Source organism: Ictidomys tridecemlineatus, chromosome 11 (genome assembly GCF_052094955.1).
Source record: "Ictidomys tridecemlineatus isolate mIctTri1 chromosome 11, mIctTri1.hap1, whole genome shotgun sequence".
Lineage (NCBI taxonomy): Eukaryota > Metazoa > Chordata > Mammalia > Rodentia > Sciuridae > Ictidomys > Ictidomys tridecemlineatus.
In genome coordinates, this window is record NC_135487.1 from 117854331 (window position 1) to 117875675 (window position 21345).

Below are 21345 nucleotides of genomic sequence, written 5' to 3' on the forward strand. Positions count from 1 at the left end.
ACATTATGACTATGTTACATTGACAGTTTTGCATTGTTCCCTTGAGGAAAAGCCTTATGATCCACTTTATTATTAAGGAAATAATGAGGTGACCACTGGGTAGTCCTGTAGATAATTTTAACTTGTTGGGAAACCATTTTTACTTCGAGGATTCTCAAGATATACCTGTAGGAGTAATGTGAAATATGATGTTTCGAGAAGGGAACAAAGAATAGTTGGTAACATTGGCATGAAGGTACACAAGTACTGAGACTGCCCAATGAGTGGTGGTCTACATCTGTAGTGACCTTCTGAGGAAACCAGTGGGTCAGCCATCATGAGGCCATTGGAAGGCAGAGGCTCCCACATTCCGTGACATCTCCCACCTTCTGATTCTGTTAGACTGTTACCTAGCGCACTCAGCCCTACCTCCTCATTTCTGTCTTGAGTCCGTGCTATAGACTCAGGTGTGTGAATCCTTGTTTGAAAGGTGAAGGAGTTTGAAGTGTTGTGGACTGCTGAGTACTTAGTTCTCAACAGTAAGTGAATCGTGACAGCTGCTGTCTTCCCTTAATCCCAATGAATTCTACTTGGGTTATTTTATTTTTTTTTAAATATTTGGGTCAGAAGCACTCAAACACTGAGCCACATATGCAGCCCTTTTTTGTATTTTATTAAGAGACAGGGTCTCACTGAGTGGCTTAGCACCTTGTCATTGCTCAAGCCGACTTCTAACTCTAGGTCCTTCTGTCTCACCTTCTGAGCCTCTGAGATTATAGGCGTTTGCCACTGCATCCAGCTCTTGGATTCACTTGTTTTTAACCCATAACATGTTTGGGTTTCCTCTTTGCAGGTCCTGGCTGTACATTTACTGTACAAACATGGCAGTATTCTTCAGCCCTTCCCCTGATGGAGGGGCTGAAATGAACCTTGACGGAGAGCCTCAGATGAAACTTAAAGAAGTCATACGAGGACTACAAGCCGAATTACAAGAACACAAACTGAATTTCCGTGATCTGGAAGAAAAATTCATCTTATGTCAATCTACCGTGTATACCCTGGCCAACGAGTTCCAGAAATATCGTAAGTTGCTGATAGGTTTATGGTCACTAAAGTGAGGTATGATTGTCTGTTTCCCCTCTGAGAAAAAGATCTTCTCCAAAACTTTTTCTCCTCTTTTCTTTCATCAAAAGGAAATCCATCATTTCTAGAAGTAAAGATATTGTTATTTTGCCTTCAGTTTACTAACAATGGAATAATGAAACACAAAGACTATAGCAACTTCTAGTTTACAAGGAAGTGTAGAGTGGGCATAGGTTAATTCCCAGTTACTGATGTCTACTGGAGACATGAAAATGCCTTTTCATCCTCAAGAATACCTCAAATCTTTTATATCAGGATCCAGTTTGTACCATATCAGATCCACAGACATATAACGGCCGTGTTGGTAAAGGTCTGGGACTAATGATTCTCCATTGAGTTCAGGCTTCCCCTGTGTTTGTAGTGAGTGATGTAGAAACTACTCATTGACTGACTGGACATTTCTGAATTTGATTTCAGGGAGTGGTGCAGAGGAGGAGAGTGGAAAAGAACAGGAATTACTGGCTCCCAGGTAACAATGAGTGTTAAGAGCCTGGAAGAGGATGGGTTAAATATGAGGAGGGTCCCCAGATGAGCAAACCAAGAGGTACAAAGTGTCCACACTATTCACATGCAAAGGCAAACACAAGCTGCTGGTATGACTGCATTGCTCAACCATGGAAGAAGTCCATCTTTTAAGGAGGTGTTTTTCTTTTCTCTGTGGTTCTTGTCTGTATCCAACTAGAAATAATCAAACTAACTAAATGTTTTTTTTTTTTACCTCACAGAATCTACATCTCCTGTCTTGTATGGGTCCATTGAGTATGAGATATAAATCGATTTCTTTCTGGTTGATAAGACTTTTTGGCAGGGATGTCATAGCCTTGGGTGGGGGGAATACACATACACACACACATCTCACACACACACACACACACACACACACACACACACATACAAATGTGCGCACAAACACACACATAAAGTTCATTTTCTGTGTATGCTGTGGCTCATGGTTGTATCACACAGGGAGAGTGGAGTCTCTGTCCTCAGCTCTTTTCTAGTCAGTAGATTGAGCCCCTATTCCTGTCTCCTGTCATAAAGACATGTGCACCCTGCCCACATCCTAAGAGGATCATTTTCTTTCTCTTTGAAAGGAGTACCCTCTTGCCCTTCTGTGACCACTCCTTTAGGCCTCTATTTAGACCAACTGGGACTCATATTTAATCCTCTCGTTTAATTGTACTCTTTATCCCTCCAGTCTGAGACAAGCCCCACAGGAGGAGAAAGAAATCCTGCAGGACGTATTGAATGAGGGCTGTAACACTTTCCCCAGTCACTCTGAATCATCAGATATCCACCAGCCCACCTGCTTCAGTGCTGATCTCTTGGGTGAGCATGAAGTTTCCCTTTGTCTAGCTGCAGCTCATGACCACCCCATTAAAACACAAATGCACTTCTATTAATTATACTTCTGAGGGTCCAGTGACAAATTCAGGATGGTAAACCTAGAACTAACAAGATCAGGGAAGTTGTAGAGACTGTAACCTACTCATAGGTACCATTTATGTGTGTGCATATCAGGGCTCTGCATGACCTTATTCTTACAACCTAGGACAACTTATCTCTCCTAAGTGTTCTTGCTCATGTTTAATTCTTTGATTACAAGCACAAGCCTCTAATCCCAGCTGCTCAGGAGGTTGAGGCAGGAGGATCTTGAGTTTAAAGCCAACTCAGAGGGCATGGGATGTGGCTCAAGTGGTAGGACAGTCACCTAGCATGCATGAGGCACTGAGTTCAACTCTCGGCACCATAAAAAAATAAAAAATAAAGGTATTGTGTGTCTACCTAAAACTAAAAAAAAAAATTTAAAGTTTAAAAAGCCAGCCTCAGGAAAAAGCAAGGCAGTAAACAACTCAGACCCATCACTAAATAAAATACAAAATAGGCCTGGGGATGTAGTGCAGTGGTCATGTGCCCCTAAGTTCAATTGCCAGTACCAAAAACATAAAAGAGAGAGAACATTGAAATGGTTAATTTTGCTTCCATTAAAATGCTAGAATCAGGTGGAAGTAATATTTATACTAGAACTGTTCTGAAAGAGGAATTTCCTTCTAGTACACTGCCAAAGTTAACTTTGCGATCTTAAAAAAAAAACAATCCCTAGTATTGAGAAAAATGAGGCTCAGGGCTTTTAATCCTCTTCATAGAGAATGAAACTGGTTCTATTTGAGAATTGTGAGGGGGCCCAGAGCCACTAAGTGTTGGAATGAGCTTTGTGGAAGGAAGGAAGCTGCAGTTAGTGAAATCCAGAAGAACCTGGATGAGTATCCAGGGATCAGGAGACCAAAATGCATTTTGACTTTGTCCAATTACATGAAGAGCATTCCATAATGATCCCCCTAGTCAGAGACGTTGTGCATGATGGATCAGCATAGCATTTCAGACCATTTCTTTAAACTCAACATGTGAGTTCTCCCAGGTTAAGTCCCTTAGTTGCTCCCTGAATTATATATACATAAATTATGTCTTCTTCTGAGGGAGGTGTCTGTATTGGAATGAGTGAAGGGGAGTTATTTAGTGACTTCTGCATTTCTGAATATGTTTACAGAACACCATGACAATGAGGACAATGATAAAGAAGAGTCACTTTATTTCAGGTAACAATGAATGACCAGGGGCTAGAAAAAAAATGGATAAAATAAAAGGGGTGCAGGAATCCTAAAAGTACAGAGCATGAGGTCAAATGTAGTCAAAGTTTCTTAAAGGCACAGTAGGAGTGCTGATTGCAGTGAAGTTGTTGATTCAACCCAAGATGATGGAACCCATTAGCAAAATTCTTTGTCTGCTTTATAGTATTGTAAGAGTAAGTCTTCTCAAGAATAACTGAGCAGCCTTGGGCACTTCTAGATCTTAAATAAATCATATGTTCCCTTTGTAAATGTCAAACTCAGGATGAGACTCAAAAATCATTTCTGTACTGTTAGCCTGAGCTCATCAACAGGTATTCCATAGCAAGAAAAATAGATAGAATAAAAATGATATCATGTCATAATATGGATGTGCAGAATAAAAATGATATCATGTCATAATATGGATGTGCAAAGAAGGCAAAATGTCTCTGAGACTCTTGAATTCAGGAGACTATTGATCAGACACTTGTGTCTAAAATTCACCATGCTTTATGCACAAGGTTGGCCCCTGCTATGCTTCTCATTGTGTGATCCTTCTGTGACTGTGTCTTATAGGTGAGTTAAGCCTCCTTCCTCATTAGCTTGTTATCTTGTTATCACTACACTGAGCACTGGTGGCCCTTGGTTTCTCTCATACCGTGGCACCTAAACTATGTCCTTGAGATGAAAATGGTTTTCTGGATCATTTTTGAAGGGAGGCTCCTGTTTTGAACTCCACCCTTCTGCTTTGAATCGGGACCAGCTGGGAGACTGTAACTTCTAAATCACCATGATTTCATCTTTTGTTCTTCCCTGCCTCAGCTGTCTCAGCAGTATGAACAGTGAATTTCAGGAAGAGGAAGAGAATGACCTCCAGCTGGATGAAAAATATTTTCAGAACTCTGGTCATCCTAATTCATGTGACACACAAGAACTTGTCATAAGCTCTGAGTTCCCATCACATGAGTGTAAAGTCAGCTCTACTGTGGATGGAACCAGTGAGTACTCTTATCCTAATTCAGATGAATGCAACTTGTCTCCCTGGTAAATCACAAATTCTCTGCACTCAACTCCACTATCTAGGCTGAGACATATGCCTGAAGAGCCAGGAGACCATTTTGTTTCTCAGCAGGTTTAGAGGTCAGGTGGATCTGAAGCTTTGTTATTTTTCTTGCCAGGTCAGTTTTTTTTAATCCTGGTCTTCAATGTGCCAGCCACAGTTGCAGGTAGACTGGAGTTAGGAGGAGGGGATTAGAAGCATCTCACAGACATCACTACAACTTGTTCCAGGAGGGATTGGTCAGACCTCAGTCTTTAAAGGGGTTAAATCATTCCTTCTGCAGTGTCCTTGGAAATTGCATTTATTTTCTAATGATTTCCTCTCTTCTTTTCATGAGATAGAATATTCAAAAATCATTGTGGAGGTCTTTTATGGTTCTTGAGTGTTAATGCACTTTCTCAACTTCCTCTGAGAAGGCTATCCTTCAATTAATCATTCCTGTTTCTGTTCCACCATACATTGCTGTAGTTTTCAACCCAAAGGAGCACAGATGATTCTTTCCTCCATAGATTACATGTTGAATCATGTGTTCCATCTGAGAGTTATGTTCTCATGTAAATTGTCAATGGCCAGTGTACATGATGGGGAACTGACCCAGTTATTCAGACAGCAGAGAGCATTTCTCTCCACAATTCCCAGGAATGTCACTCTTGTTGAACAAGAGCCATGAGTGGTGGAAGCTTTATAGAGTATGTAGAGAAAAAAAATATATTCTTCTTGCCTCTCACTCAAGGTAGAGTTCAACTTTTCCTCAGATAAACTTTTGAAATTCTTGGGAGTCTTTACTCATTAAATCAGTTTTTAGGAAGAGCAGAAGTCTGATGTCTCACTGTATCAGAATGTTTTATAGTAAAATTAACTGACTAAATTTATTTTCCAACTCTTGCTTTAGTCAGTGCCTTTTCAGGTGTGACCATCTTTTTCTTTTTCCCATTTCCACTGAGGTGCAGTGATGCAAAAGTTTAATCTCAGTGTCACAACATTTCAGAAACAGAAATAAAATACATGTGTGAACTGTAACCACTGCCAAGGGATCTCTGTATACAGACTACTCCATTAAATCCTCAAGAGACACTATTCACAGTTGGTGGTGTCTCTACAATAGTGCTGAGGACACTGAGATTCAGCATGGTCACTGCCCCCAAATCTCCACTAGTGTGTGGTGGGAACACAGGGCCCATGTCTGCCTGGCTCCTCAGCCAACATATTTTTACTGCTGTGCAGCCTGATCTTTCAAAGAGGAGGCTGGGTTGGATGTTCACCCATTTCTAATTCTGTATGTTACAAATGTTTTTGAGACAATTTCAAAGAGAAACAGACATTGCTTCTCTGGAACAAAGAATTCATAAGGCCTCTCACATGGGTTTTTGAGCTATTAATCAGTATACTTTGTCCCTGGGAAGAGCCAGTGCCTCATCCATTCCCTCCAAATAGAGATGGACACATTCACCTTTATACATGAATCTGAAATGAAGAAAAAGAGCATTCTAATTGTACTAATATTCATCCTGTGTGGGTTCACTGACCCTAATGTGTATATTGTGAACAGGACACAGCTGTAACTACAGTAGTGGTGCTGACCTCTCTGCTCGGACCTATCCTCTGTGTACACAGAAAGCCCTGCAGAAACAACATGAATATAACTAAGCGACAACTTGATATTTTGTTGAGGACTTTTGCATCTTGCCCACTAATGGCATGCAACAATACTTTTAGAGTTTGATAAATGGCTCCAATAGTTGCAGAGGATCTTCTACTGTGAGCCTTGAAAAATGTCAGCAAGGTTCCTTCCTGATAGAAGCAGGCAACCGAAAACAGGAGAAAATTCTAACCCAATTTAAAATATTTATTGCAGATGACCTAGAGGGTAGTAGTAGCTCTGTAGTCATTCACGGAAGTGGTAGAGAGAGTGAGTCTACATTGAATTACAGCCACTTTGAGACCAAACTACCCCAAAGCCCTTCAGTCTGAGTTCAAGGTAGTTTAAATGTAATATCCTTGAGGGAAGGTGAGACTTTCCCAAGGGACTTCACAGATTTGGCCACTTTTCATAATAGATACTATATGTAGGAGGGGCTGGAGGTTTAGACACAGTGGAAATAAATATTGTACCCAATGATTGAGGGATCCAGCCTCAAGGAACTGAAAGAAGTAGATTGAAGGGGAGGAAATTTGATTTGATATAATGATACTAAATAGGTTTTCATGAAAAGGAATGGGCCAGGATTTCAGGGGTTGGACATATAAAAGGAGTTCTCCTTCCCACCAAAATTATTTAACGACAGAGTGGCTGGTAGAAAGCATGCTGTACAAGACCTTTGTGAAGAAACTGTCCACGTTGCCAAGAGTCCATGAAGAGATTCTTGTGTCAGTGGCCATTTTCAATCCTTCAGGGTCTAATCTCCTTTTTTTCTCTGTTTCACCATTGCTTTCACAAACAGGTATATTGGTTTAAGATACTTTCTCCTTCAGGTCAAGAGGATCTCTCATGCATGTTACTGAGTGTCTTCAATGACAGATGATTAATAATGGATGAACTGAGACTTGGGGACACACAGTACATGACAGGCAGGGAGCAGCACCTGTAAACAAAGACCTGAATGCTGGAAGACAGAGAAGCAGAGTGAGAGTCAGGGAGGAGACAGCCTGACAAGGAAGGATGGTGTATTGGAGTGTTGGGATGTGATGTTGGATAACCTTGTGGGGCCAGGAATGAGGACTTCAAATGCAGGATAGGGAGTTGGAATTATTCAGGGGGATGTAGGAATGCAGTTTTCCCAAGCAGAGTGGGAACATGGTAAGAGCAGGACATTGAGTTAGAGGTTAGTGAGGCTGGGCTCAGTGGTCCCAGCAGGAGGTTCTCTCATGGCCAGGAGCATGAGGCCAGCATGGGTAACACTGTGCAGCTGTATCTTAACAAACGTTAACCTGATGAGACAGTTGATCTTTGGGGAAGTTCACAAGAAGAGAAGGTAGTGAGGAGGAGAGTGGAAGAATCTAGACACCAGTGATGAGAGTATGATGAGGTGTGCTCTCAGGGTGATGGAGCCAAACAGTCAGATTGAAGAAATTTTGAGAAAACTGAAGCAGATCGTGGTGAGAATGAGGGATTTTCAAGGAGAGTGTGTGGAGAACACAGTAGTGGGCAGCAGGCCCTATTGTACCCAGTTCTTCCTGAGTCTGACCTGGATAGACATGAGGCTGCTGGAAACCTCCAGTCAGCTCAATTTCTGAGGACATTATTCATTTCCCTAGGGACATAGAACTCAATTATATCAGGAGGAATGTCCAATTTGCCTCTGTAGTATGTGGAAAATATAAGGATTATGGACCCGATATCTCTTCACAGTTTCATACAGTTGATTTACAATAAGGAGCCAGCTCCTCTGCTGCATTGCTTATAGCTGCTAACAGCCTCCAGGTGGCAACAGACTGTATATGGATTGTAGGTGGTATATAGGCCAGAAGGTGTCATAGGCTTCCAAAATGCAGAGAGGGTCCCATAACTAGGAATGTTATACAACCACTGGACACCCCTCTCCATGGTATCCTAGATTCTTTCCATGATCTTTCCTCCCTCGGGGGAGAGATCAATAAACCTTTTAATTTCAATCAGGTCACTGAGTCTCAATAGAATGTCCTCTCTACAAACAGTGATGGAGTTTAATAATCCTGGGAAAATAGCCTTAAACTCATTTTTTTCTTCAAAGCCATCTTAAGTGGATGATTTTTCTTCAGGGACACTCTTTTCTGGACACCTGCCTTTGTTGTTGTTGTTCTTGTTTAGTAACATATGACAGTAGAATGTATTTTGCCAATTACACATTAGTAGAGTATAACTTATCCTGTGGATGATCCCGCTCTTTTTGTTTATGATGTGAATTTACCCTGGTTATGTATTCAAATACAAGGCTAGTTAAGGCTAGTTAAATCCAGTTAATTCTATTGTCTTTCCTGTTTCTCCCTCTCCTCCCATCCTTTTATTTTCCTTTGTCCAATACAGTAGATTTCTATTATTCCCTTCCTCAACCTCCCTTTTTTCCGGTTATCATCTAGAAGTCAGAACACATAGCCTTTGGTGTTTGGGATTGGCTTATTTCACTTAGCATGATATCTCCAGTTCCATCCATTTTCTGCAAATGCCATTGTTTTATTTTTCTTTATGGCTGAGTAATATACCATTCTCTATATACATTACATTTTCTTTATCCATTCATCTGTTGATGATGTCAAATGGTGGTTTCATTCCAAGTTTTCTAAGGAATCTTCATACTGCTTTCCATAGTGGCTGCTCTAATTTTCAGTCCTACTCAAATTTTTGAGAGTACCTTTCTCACCCCATTCCCCACCAACATTTATTGTTACTTGAATTCTTTATAATTGCCATTCTAATTCAAGTGAGATGGAATCTCTGCATAGTTTTAATTTGCATTTCTCTAATTGCTAGAGATAATAAAGAGTTGTTCATGTATCTTTTGGCCATTAGTATTTTTTCGGCTGTGAGGTGCATGTTCAGTGCTTTGCCCATTTATTTATTGGGTTATTTAATGTTTTTTTTTCTTTTGGGTTTTTTGTTTTTTGAGTTCTTAATACATCCTGAGGATTGAATGCTCTTGTCTAAGGTGCATGTGGTAAAAATCTTTTCCCATTCTGTAGGCTCTCTCATCACGTTATTAATTGTTTCCTTTACTCTGAAGACGCTTTGCAGTTTGCCATCCCATTTATTGATTCTGGCCTTCTTAGCATCCAGGCACAGAAACCAAAGGTGACATATCCATCACACTCATGATCTCTGTCACTGTACCTGAGACACAAGCTGGTTTCCCCAACAGACTGGGACATAAGAAATGGGCATTCTGGGTGGGGGTACTAAAGAAAGAAAGAACTGGGATAGTTACCCTCTTCTCCTTTTAGGTGTCACTAAGAAGGCCTGCCTCCAATGGCCTTTGAGTGGGCATGTGAGCCCCAGTGTGTCAGAGATGCAAGCCTCAGATGCACACCTGGATGTAAATACCCAAATGAGTAGTTGTCAGGGGACAATGTTAGATCACCAGTTAATCTGTGGTGATGGTGGAGCCAGGCTGAGTCTTTCCTCTGCTATCGATAGCTGTGTAGCCAACACTGACCCTGGAAAACAGTGGATGCTCTTCCCAGATAGGAAAGGCAAGGGAATTTGTAAGCTCTGATCCACATGTTGGTTGTCAGAATATTGTGGGTGGCAGAGATGGTGGGTCTCTACATGTTCTCTCGGTCAGACTTAAAGCTGCGATTCTCTGACATAGTGATGTGAGCTGGAGCCTGGGGCCTAGGGTTAAATACACTCTCAGGTCCTGGGCTGGCCTTTACCAAGGGCATATCTTAGGTGCTTTCATCTCTTTCATGGTTTATTAAAATAATTTCCATAGTACCAGTTCAATAAAAATAAAAATTTTTTAATGAAATATTTGACTCTGTAATCTCAAATCCTCAGATAACTTCTGGTTATTTGATAAATATAATTTCACAAAAGATATTTTCATTGGATATAGAGCAATTTTTCAGTAATGGTATAAATCCTGGGCCCACAATTCTGTGTCCTGACATATCCAGCTCACTTTTCACCTTTCCTCATCTCTTTAAATTAATGTGACACCTTCACCCAGAAAGTGCACAAATTGTCTCCTTGCTGATTCTACACTGAGTCCATCCTCTCCATTCGTCTGTCTTCATATCCATGTTGCCAGTGTCCTCACAAGGACTCAATTCTGCTCAGATGTGAAGACTGAGTTTTAGTCCCTCCTTGTCCCCTTAATCTGGGTTGTGTTCATCTGGATTCTCTGTCTCCCTCAATATCAGCTTCTGGAGCCTCTGGTTCTCATGTCAGGTGCCACACTCATCTGACAGATGTGGGCACCCTTGCACTCATTACAAACATCTGAGGGTCATGCAAGAGAAGAAACACCTGTGCCTCATGTGGAGCACTCCCTGGCATGGGCTCTGTGTGTGTCACTGGTGTGTAGTTCTTGAAGCACGTGTGAAAACTTGCGGAGGTTCACCATCTTTTCTTCCTGCTGGACTCTACTGGGTGCTCCCACAATCCCAGTCAAGACTAAGCCTACAGGCTCAGTTGAGTGATTGTGTTCTGGTGTCTCACAGGGAATTTTTGAGCATCTGCTTTTCAAACATCTCTTTTTTTCCCTCAGGTTTCTAAATTATTTCTGACTTCTTGTGGCCAGAATATTGATATTATACAATCCCACATGTGAATGTTCATAATTTTCTGTTCATCAGATATATCCATTATATGTTAGGCATATACAGTAGTTCTATTAGTAATAATGCCTGTATATAAAATAAGTTAGTCAGAGTAAGATTTAAAATATTCCAGGGATGATTCTTCCCCAGTTCTCTACTTTCATATAGTTTTCCTTCTACTATGATTTTGCTTAACTTTGATGATCACTTCCTGACTAAAAGCTCTGCCTAGATCTCTAGTGGTATTATTGCCTATTATATTGGGGAGCTATAGGTGTCTATAACTTCCATATTTCTTGAATATTTTCAAGAATTGTAAGCACACTTGCCTCCTGTCAAGTTTATCATACTGGATATGCCAGAATCATCAACAAAATGAAAGTATCAGTCTCAATGTCTTTATATTTATGTGGTAGTGAGGATAGAACCCAGGGCCTCATGTATTTGAGGCAAGTGCTCTAACTCCAAGCTACAACCCCAGCCCTGAAAGTATCAGTCTCTATAAACTACACATAAATCCTTAGACTTTTTTGTGCAAGGCTGCTTTCTTGATTAGGTGACCCGTTGGGGTCAATAGTTGTGTCACAGGATAATAGTTCCTGTTTTATTTTCAGAACTGAATTTGGATACTTGCATTGAACTGCAGAACCTTCCCAAGCTTGAGGGTGATGCCCTTGGAGGCTTGGCTGTCAAAACACCTGGATGTGAGCTGCATGTCCTCACTGATACCATGAGGGTCATGAAACAGAAGATCATGAAAAGAAAACAACTCTTCTGCAAGTGGAGAATGGCATGCAGATTCCCAGGACTTCAAGCTTCGGGTAGAGTGGTGACAGCTTCTGTGGCTCTGGGATGCACTTACCTCTTTTAGCTCTCTCTATGAGGAGGTAGCTCCTTCTGCTGTGATTTCTCTTCACCATTGGTTCTTTCCAACAGCAGATGGAGACTGTCTGGTCTTATGTCTCTATTTTATGGTCTCCCACCCTGAGAGGCTGTTCCATCTCCACCTCCTGTTTGCATTCAGAAATCTGCTCTGTTCCTACATCTGCTGTCCTGATATTCCCTGTAACTGACACAGGAAAGCCCAGCTTAATGGGGGGTCCTAATCCCATGAAGAGCATCTTTCAGACACATGCCACCTTCCCTGGAATCACACACTGTCTAGGCTTTTGATCTACCCTGCTTCCTTGACTCTGCTGCCTCTTTATTCTGGGAACATGGCCTTCATAAGTCACTAGCACATGGCTCCTTCTTGGACCCTCCTTGGCAAACAGGACTAAGTCAACACACAAAGAAAAATTGTGAAAACTGATGGGAAAGATTATGACAACTGAACTTTATCTGGGCTATACGTGGCAGAAGTCATTTTGTCTTCACCCCTTAGCCCACTCCATTTTCCATGACTCTTTTTTCTGCTCATTCCTGATCGAAATTGAAATAACTTTCAAGATTTCCTGCAGATTCTTATTCCTGTCTAGCCAAGGTGACTGAAGAACCCACTTGGGCTCTGTGTTGAAATGGGTGAAATAGCACTATGTAATGACTCCTGGATGTTTTTGAATTGTTTGTAGAAAACCATGAAAATGATGATGAAAAAGACCAAAATTCACTGAATTCCAGGTAACAACAAATAATCTGGAGATTGTAAGAAAAGGCAAAATAAGGGGTTAAGGATAACCTGAAAGATTAGACCATGAGGTCAAAAGTAGACACATTTGATGACCAAATGTAAAAAAGACTACTGTTGGCAGGGGTGATGTTGACTAAGCCCAGTGTGATGGAGCCCTTTAGCAAGGTTATCTTTTATCTTCCTGGTGCTGGTACAGTGAGCGTGACTGAGAAGAACTGCACAGTCATTCTTGGGCATTTCTTCCTTTTAACAAAATCACTTGTTTATTTTAAGTTGAATAATCAGAATTAGAGGCATACTATATTTCTGTACTATGGCCTGATAATCCTGGACAGGTATGTCATAGCAAGAAAAACAGAAATACGCTCCCTTTCTACCCCTTCCCCCCCCCAAAAGTATTATGTCAAAAAAAAGGATAGAAAAAGTTCTAGAAGGCACATATTCATTGGGCACTCTATCATGTACCAGGCTGTATTTGCTGGCCATCTATATGCAAGTGTCAGTATCAGTCATGCCCTAGGTTCAACTACAGCTTTGCTTCTCATTGTATGATCCTTCTGTAGTTGTACTTTATAGATGAAGTTGAGCCTCCTTTCTCATCAGCTTGTTATCTGGCCAGTACACTGGACACTGGTGGCTCTCACTCTCTCTCTCATACTATGGCACCTAAATTATGTCCATGAGTTGAAAATGGTTTTCTAGATTATTTTTGAAGGCAGGCACCTGTTAGGGGACTCCACTCTTCAACTTTGAATCATAACCAACTGGGAGGCTGTAGCTTCTAAACCACCTTGATTTTTTCGGTTATTCTTCCTTGTCTCAGCATTCCCAATGGTGAACTGCAGGAGGAGAAAGAGGATGACCTCCTGCCGGGGAAAACTTATTTTCTACCCTTGGATCATCCTAATTCATCTAACACACAAGAACTTGTCAGAAGCTCTGTCTTCCCATCAGCTGAGCCTACAGTCAGTTCTGCTATGGATGAAGCCAGTGAGTATTCCTATCATAATTCAAATGAATCTAACTTTTCTCCCTAGGAAAGCAAAAATTCTCTGCACTCAACTCTACTGTGTAGGCTGAGATATATGCATGCAGAGGCAGGAGACCCATCTTGTTTCAGAGTAGGTACAGAGGTCAGATGGATCTGACTGATTTTGTCTTTAAAGTATGTCTGCTGTGCTTGGCATGGGGGCTCAGGCCTATAATCCCAGTGGCTTAGGAGGCTGAGACAGGAGAATGATGAATTCAAAGCCAGCCTCAGCAAAAAGTATTATTCAAATTCAAAGCCTCGGGGTGCTGAGAAACTCAGTGAAACCCAATTTGTAAATTAAACACAAAATAGGGCTGGGATGTAGCTCAGTGATCAAGTCCCCTGAGTTAAATCCCTGTTGTCCCCCCCCCCAAAGAAAAATATGATGTCCACCATTTCTATTCATGATCTTTTCTGCCTGTGGATCAAGATCAATAAATTCCTTTTTTTGTCCCATGCCCTGGTGTCTCTGTAGAATGTTCTCTCCAGAAATAGTGACTAAGATTAATTATATTTGGATAATAAACATGAATTCATTGTTACTTTTAAGCCCTTTTTGTCAATTGTATTACTTTATTTTAGGAACTTTTGCATGGGCACCACCCACCCAAGAATACCTAGGCACATGTACAAAAGATGACATGTCCATTGGACACGTGATTTCTGTCACTGTGCCTGGGTTGCTAGGTTGGGTCAATTGGCAGGGACATAAGAAATGGGTTTTCTAGGAGTAGTTAGCAAAGGGAGAATTGGGATTGTTACTGAACCCTCTTCTCCTTTCAATTTCCTCTGAGAAGGCCCAAGGGCCTTTCAGTGGACATGTGAGCCCATACATATCATAGATGCAAGTTTCCCATGCACAGGTGGAGTCAAGAGCCCAAAGGAGCAGTTGTCCATCAGATAAATATAGAGATCCCTCTTGTGTGTATTACACATTTTTTATATGTGCTTTTTCATATATAATGGGTATACGTGCAGTGTATTATTATTATGCATATTTTTAAATTCCTTAGGATGAGTTTTCCTTTCTTTAATAATGTGTTTCTCCTTTGATTTTGCTTGATTTTTATTATCTCTTCCTTCCCCAAAGCACAACCTACCTCCACTCTGATTTTCTAGTGTTTGGAAATATATCTGGGTGCTATTGGATTTTACAAATCCTGTCTTATTTGCACATACTTACAGAGCATGTCCTCAATGATGCCACAGGTGTCAGCAAAGAGAAGATGATTACAAGAAAAATTCTGATGAGCAAGAGGAAACTAGCATGCAGATTCCCTGGCCTTCAGGCTTCAGGTATGTTGGCTCTGGAATGCACTTGACTCCTTTTAACTCTGTAAGATTGTAGCTCCTCCTTCTGCAGTGATTTCTCTTCATCTGTGCTTGTCTCCAACAGGAGATGGAGCCTCTGTTTGGTCTTATCTGTACTTCCCATGGCCTTGTAGCCCTGACCTGCCCTTCCATCTACATTTTCTATTTACATTCTGAAATCTGCTCTGTTCTCATGCCTGCTGTCCTAATATTCTTGATAACTGCTGCAGGGAAGCCCAGTCCCAACCCTATGAAGAGCATCTTTCAGACACATGCTCCCTTCTCTTAAATTGTATACTTTCTACACTTTTTTGCCTTCTGTACCTGAATTGCTTGACTTCATTACCTCTTTGTGCTGTGAATGAGTCTTTACTAAGTTAGTAGCTCATGGATCTCTCTCTGGGGGTTTTCATAGGGAACAAGTCTAACTCAAACCTGGGTTGTTATCTTTTTTTAATATTTGTTTTTTAGTTGTAGTTGGACATAATGCCTCTATTTCACCTATTTATTTTTATGTTGTGCTGAGGATCAAACCCAGGGTCTTGTACATGCGAGGCAATTTCTCTACCATTGAACCACAAACCCAGCCCCCTGGATTGTTAACTTAGACATGCAAATTAAAGTGTCATTTTTATTATGTTTTTTATGACTTCTTTTTAGTTTTTCATGAGAGTAGAGCCCATTTTGAGATCATATAGAAGCATGGAATATATCTTAATCTAATTAGGACCCCAGGCTTTTGATGTACATAAAGGTGACATTCTCTGCATTGTGTTCCTATATGTACATAGCAAATGTACATATAGGAACACAATGTCAGGTTCATTCCTTTTCTTACCATTCATTTCCTTTCCTTACCGTACTCTTTTTCCTTCATTTCTCTTTGTCTAATACCTGGAATTTGTATTCTTCCACTCTTCCCTCCTTAGTGTAGATTAGCTTCCAAATGTCAAAGAAAACATTTGATACATTTGATATTTGTATTTGGGGAGACTGACTTAATTCACTTAGCATGGTAGTCTCCAGATTCATCCATATAATGGCAACTATTATAAAGTTATTCATCTTTATGGCTGAGTAATACATGTATGTGTGTGTGTGTGTGTGTGTGTGTGTGTTGACTCCATAGCTTAGCTATTGTGAATTGTGCTGCTAAAAACATTGATGTGATTATATCACTATAGTGTGCTGAGGATAGCCTCTTCAACAAATGGGGCTGGAAAAACTGGAAATCCATATGTAGCCAAATGAAATTTAGCCCCTCTCTCTTAAAACTGAACTGAAAGCATATCAAAGACCTGAGAAGTAGACCAGAAACCCTGCATCTACCAGAACAACATGTAGGCCTAACACCCTAACATTGAGACTCAGGAACTGAATTCTTTAAGTACACTCCTAAAGTTCAAGAAATAAAATGAAACATCCACAAATGGGATGGCATCAATCTGAAAAGTGTTAAAATTGATGAGCAATCATCCTGGATAAAAAGCTGTATTGCAAGACCAGAAGATGGTGAGATAGTGGAAAGCTGCATTACCTTGTATCATGAGCACAGCAGCAGGAATATAGACACCTACTGAGGTTGATGAAAAAGGAATTTCACAAAATATAATAGTGTACATTCAGTTGGACTAGGGAATCAGAAATTTGAGTACAACAACAAAATGTAAGAATATATAAATGCCAACTCACCTGCCACATGGGTACTGAAAGCAGCAAAGAGACCCCACAAAGGGAGGGGAGAACACAGAGAAACACAGATTGAGTACAGAAAAACCTGAAATCAGAGAAGCTGCCTGAACTTGTTTGATTTAGAGTTTGCAGTATTTAAAATCTTAGCAATTAGAGAAATGTAAATCAAAACTACACTGAGAATTCACTAACCCCACTCAGAATGGTAAATATTAAAAATAAAAGCAACAGTAAATGATGGCAAGGATGTGGGGAAAGAGATTCACTTAATACATTGCTGGTGGAATTGGAAATTGGTGCAACCATTCTGGAAAGCAGTGTGGAGATTTTTTACAAAACTTGGAATGGAACCGCTATTTGACCCCATTATCCCACTCACTTTGTACCCAAACAACTTAAAATCAGCATACCGCAGTGACATAGACACTTCAATATTTAATATCAGCTCAATTCACAATAGTTAAGCTATAGAACCAACTTAGGTGCCCTACATCAGATGAGTAGATAAAGAATTTGGTATACATACAAAATGGAATACTACTCAGCCATAACGAAGAATGAAATTATATCATTCACCAGTAAATGGATGGAAGTGGAGACTATCATGCTTTGTGAAATAAGGCAGTCCCAAACCCAAAGGCAGAATGTGGATGCTAACTTACAACTAGAGAGTGAAAGATTAGAGGTTCATTGGACTAGACAAAGGGGAATTAAGAGAAGGGGGGAACATGTAATAGGAAAGACAGGAGAATGAATAAGACACATCTTTCCTATCTTCATGTATGAATATACAAACAATGAAGTTCTTCGTCATGTACAACCACAATAATGGGGGATCCTATTTTCAACAAGTTATACTTATTCTATGTATGTATAATATGCCAAAATATGCTATTATGTAAAAATAATAATATTTTTAAAAAGAATTTTCAATAAAAATACTGTATTCCTAGATTTGGTATTGTAGCTCAGTGGCGGAGAACTTGCCTAGCATGTGTGAGGCACTGATTGGATCCTCAGCACTAGGTAAAAATAAATAAAGTAAAAGTATTAAACAAAAATAGCTCTGCCAGAAGAAAAATACTGTATTCCTAAATATATATTGTAATTCCCACCACTTCAAGTTGGGATGTTAATATATTAGCCTACATAGTTGTCTCCTACTATCTAATTCTTGAAGTAGTTTTCTATTTCAGTTTGTTTTTTATTATTGGTACCACTGTTAAATACAAAACTCCAGACAATAAGTAAAGCTGCAGAGCTCTAGTAACAAAACAGCATGATATTGTCACAAAAATAGACCCAAAGACCAATAGGACAGAATAGAAGACAGAGACAAATCCAATCTTTAGAGCCCTCTGATACTTAACAAAGGTGCAAAAATATACATTGGAGGAAAGAGGATTTTTAATAAATGGTTCTGGGACAACTAGATAACTATCTAGAAAAATAACACTAAAACCCTATTTCTCACCCTGCACAAAACTCAAATGATAATGGATCAAACACTTTGGAATTAGACCAGAAACCTTGCAACTGTTAGAAAAGAATGTAGGGCCAACATTCTACATATAATTGCTGGCACAAGCTTCCTCAAAAATACATGAACTGAAACTATGAATAAATAAGTGGGACACCATCAAATTACAAAACTTCTTCCCAGCAAAAGAAAGAAAGAAGAGTGTGAAGAGAGAGCCTACAGAATGGTAAAAGTATCTTGGCCAGCTACTCATCTGATAAGGGATTAATACTCTTAAATATATAAATAACTCAAAGCACTTCATACAAAAATATCCCAAATAACCCAATCAATAAATGGGCAATAGAAAAAATGAAATTGAAACTTCTTAAGAAAAAAATTACAAATATCCAAATGAGAAAAGGTTCAATATCACTAGCAATTAGGGAAAGCAAATGAAAGAAATATTAAAATTTTATCTGACTCCAGAATTGCAATGTTCAAGAATATACATAAAAATGCAGGCAAGGTTGTGGGGAAAATATACACTTGTATATTGTTAATGGGACTGCAGACTAGTGCAAGTCCAGAAACCACTGTAGAGATTCATCAAAAAACTAGAGATGTAAGCACCCTGTGAGGATCTGCCCACTCCTTGGTATTTTGCCAAAACTTTTAAAATCAGCATACTTCAGTGACAGCCACCTCAATGTTTATAGAAGCACATTTCACTAAATGGTGGAATCACCTTAATAGATAAATAAATTTTATGATTCTGACACATATATATGATATGTATGTAAATACACATGCGCGCGCGCGCGCGCGCGCACACACACACACACACACACACACACACACACTAGGGTTCTTCAAAGGCATAAAAGAAAATGAAATAATGGCATTTACAGGTAAATGGATAGCAATGAGAATATCATGCTATGTGAAATAAGCCAAACACAAAAACTCAAAACTTGAATGTTTACTCTCATGCAGAAACTAGAGTAGAACAAAGGAAATGGGGAGGGCAGGATAGGATATCATACAGATAAAGGAAAGAGCAGTAATGGAGAAGATTGAGAGGCAGAGTGCAGAGATGGGTAAGGGGAGGCAATGCAGATGATTGTTTTTTGTTGTTGTTATAGATGAACACAATATATTTATATATATTTTTAACCTGGTGCTTAGGATTGATCAAAGGGACTCAGGCATTTGAGGCAAGTGTTCTCGACTAAGCCACAACCCCAGCCCCAGAATGAATTCTTAAAAAGTTGTTAGGTGGACATATAAATATACCACAAGGACTCCACCTTTATGCATAGGTAGAAAGAAGCAATCAAATATAAATTAATAGATGAGCAAAAAAGAAGTCTAATAGAGTAGATGAAAGAGATTTGGGAAATGTTAGGGGGAATGGGAGAAAAAAGAGAGAGGGAAGGGGGCAATCATGAACTGAAGTCAAATTGCATGTGTGTATTTTTTTGACCGAATGAACCCACTACTATATATAACTACACAGTTCTAATTTTAAAAAAGAAATATAGGTAAGAAAATCATTATGAAACCTAAAAAGGCAAAAACAAATTTCTATGGAAGTTTGGCTATAGGTGGGAGACACATACTGGCCTGGAGCCTGTGTTTCCCAATGTCATTTATTGTAGGACAGGTTTTACTACATTTTTATATTTTACATGATTCAACTGACAAAGGGGAAACTGAGACATTAATAGACAAGCTGGGTTTACAGGGCTTAGAGACCTAATCAGGTGCTTGGCTTTTTAGTTGGTCTTCCTTCCACCTCACTAGGCTCCGTCTCAGCATCACAGACCTTCCACACTCTCTAGAAGGGCTTCCTTTTCTTCACCTAGGGGGACCTCAGTTTGTGGCACAATGCTCGTGTCCCTAAGGAAATCAGGGCTGTGGAAAAGTGCTGGGTGGAAGGCACACTTATTTCACGTGGTTGACATTCAGTCCTGCCCCAGTCTCTTGCCTGCCTGTTCAGATAAGCATGTTCACCAGATTTCTCTGGCTCTCTTCCATATCCAGCCTGTATCTTGCCTCCCTAGTTTTAATTTGAGTGTTAACAGAGGCCCCACTCCCCAGCCTCTTGACACAACATTCCACTCTGTGTCTTCTGTTTTGTCTTTTGGGGGGCACCAATTAATTCACCCTCTCCAATAACCTGCATGGCCATATCCTCAATCACTTCTGCTCAGATTCCTCTAAGTCTGAGCCTTGACATTCTCATGCCAGATATTCTTGGGTCATATTAATCCTTATTTTCTCTGGTTGCACTGAATACTCATTTTTCAGTTAATGTCCTCAAATGTCAGATGAAAGTGGACTATTTCATGGACTTTTTATTGTGGCCTGTAAGTAAGATATATCTGTAAACTGCTAAGCTCAGTACCCAGCTGGCAGGAAGTGCTCAGCATACATTAGGTTGCTGCCTTGCCCTTTTGGAGCTGCCATGGTGGGTGTGGTGTTGAGTTTCCTCTTCACTTCCTCCTGACAGGGCTTCCCTGTCACTGTGTTCCCATGTACCAGCTGAGATGCAGCAGCATGGCTCAGTCCCTGCTCTTCCTCTTGTTCTCAGCTTCCAGAGGCCTGAACTGGAACCTGGCTATGACTCACTCTCCTCTTACCAGGAACTCCTTTTGTTGATAGTTTACATTTTGATCTACTTTTGTAATACAGAGAATTTGAACCCAAGTTCTTCTGTGTGTGCTAGACCTGCCACACTATATAGAGTGGTTTCTTTTTCTTCATTCTACCACTGAACTCTGCACCCCAGCCCTTGATAAATATTTTAACATATACATATTTCATATATATGCATATATGTGTATTTTATATATGTATGTGATTTTGTGCATATTTAAGTTTCAATACAAGGCATTGTACTAGAAAGCACATAGAAAATTATACTCAAAGTTGGTTTATGAAATTGTACCTAACAAGTTTTTACTGGAAGTTACATTCATGTGGAATATCCATCCATCAAACATTTTTTTTCTAAATAATAGAAACATATCAATCTGTTGACTTTTGCTTTTCTATGTGACATATATAGGCTAATGATATGAGAGGGAAGTCCTGGCACCTTAGATCTTGTGTGGTGAAGGCCAGACTGTGCATGATTTGGGGTGCAGGCTGTTTGTGATGTCCTTGATACTGGTTGTTTTTACTCCCTAGATT

The 21345-nt window shown here is 40.0% G+C and overlaps 1 long non-coding RNA gene across 1 annotated transcript; it reads left to right on the forward strand.

Moving 5' to 3' along the window:
- The first annotated feature begins 3587 nt into the window (after positions 1 to 3587).
- LOC144368346 (uncharacterized) lies at positions 3588 to 13724 on the forward strand. The gene is made up of 3 exons (XR_013428132.1): positions 3588 to 3719; positions 4554 to 4729; positions 11640 to 13724. It is a non-coding gene; the product is annotated as an uncharacterized LOC144368346 (long non-coding RNA).
- Positions 13725 to 21345: the final 7621 nt, after the last annotated feature.